Source organism: Mustela putorius, unplaced genomic scaffold, assembly GCF_011764305.1.
Source record: "Mustela putorius furo isolate JIRA1106 unplaced genomic scaffold, ASM1176430v1.1 tig00000876_pilon_pilon_pilon, whole genome shotgun sequence".
NCBI lineage: Eukaryota > Metazoa > Chordata > Mammalia > Carnivora > Mustelidae > Mustela > Mustela putorius.
The window spans coordinates 6748228-6749230 of NW_025421506.1; the positions used below are offsets into that span (position 1 = coordinate 6748228).

The 1003-nt window shown below is 38.9% G+C and overlaps 1 non-coding gene across 1 annotated transcript; it reads left to right on the forward strand.

Moving 5' to 3' along the window:
* The first annotated feature begins 741 nt into the window (after positions 1 to 741).
* On the forward strand, positions 742 to 843 carry LOC123393601. Its single transcript, XR_006608432.1, has one exon. It is a non-coding gene; the product is annotated as a U6 spliceosomal RNA (small nuclear RNA).
* Positions 844 to 1003: the final 160 nt, after the last annotated feature.

The window sequence follows — 1003 nt, forward strand, 5'->3', positions numbered from 1 at the left end:
ATAGCCCCATGTTCTGAGGAAAGCCACCTCTAGACCCCACTAGTAGCCCTGATGGATGATAGAGACTTCTATGCAAATGTTGTGGGGCAGGATCAGGCTTACTTTCTGGCTTATGCAAAATAAGCTCTACTTTGCTTTATGGCTTATGCAAAATAAGCTCTACTTTGCATTAGTTTTTAGAAATTACAAACTGCTGCAGAGCTCTGAGTCTAGATTCAGTAGTTTTGAAACCCTGATAAATAGAATTAAATTAAAACACAGGATTTAAAAATTACTACATGTTTTCTTCTTTTATGAAAGGTGAAGTCTGAATAGCAATTTTTCTGTTTGAGAAAAGGTAAAAAAAACCCTCTCCCACTATTGGTTTTAGTTTTCCAAAGAGGAACCAAGATCTTACACTGGAATGGAGATCAAAACAATGTAAGGTATGTCAAGACATGGCTTTCTACAAAAGTGCCAAGGTGGTCTTCTACTATGGGTAGCATTGCATTTCTTCATTCATTCGCTCATTCATTCATTCACTTATTCATTTAACTAGGATGCACTGAGCTACTGTGTGCCTACCGCCTTTGGCCTGGGGTGTTGCCCTCACGGAGCTCATATCGCTCATGCTGGGTACTGTGCAGTCAAGGGGTTGTCTGACAGGAGATGGGCCTGGTTTTGGAAGGCTTCCCTGAATAATTGACTTGAAGTTAAGATCTGCAGGATGAGTCAGACTTTATAGTGAAAAGAGGATGAGTACTCACTTCAGTGGCACAGACTAAAAATGGAACAATACAGAGAAGATTAGCATAGTCCCTGTACAAGAGTGACATGCAAACTAGTGACATGTTTTGCATTTTTTGCATGACAACATGAGTGTATTTAATGCCACACAACTGTATACTTAAAATGGTTAAAATGGTATTTATTAGTTGTTTCTATTTTACCATAATAAAACAAATGGGGGTGGTATTGAGAAGTTCCCATTGCAGACAGAAGGAATAGCAGGTAGAAATGTCTA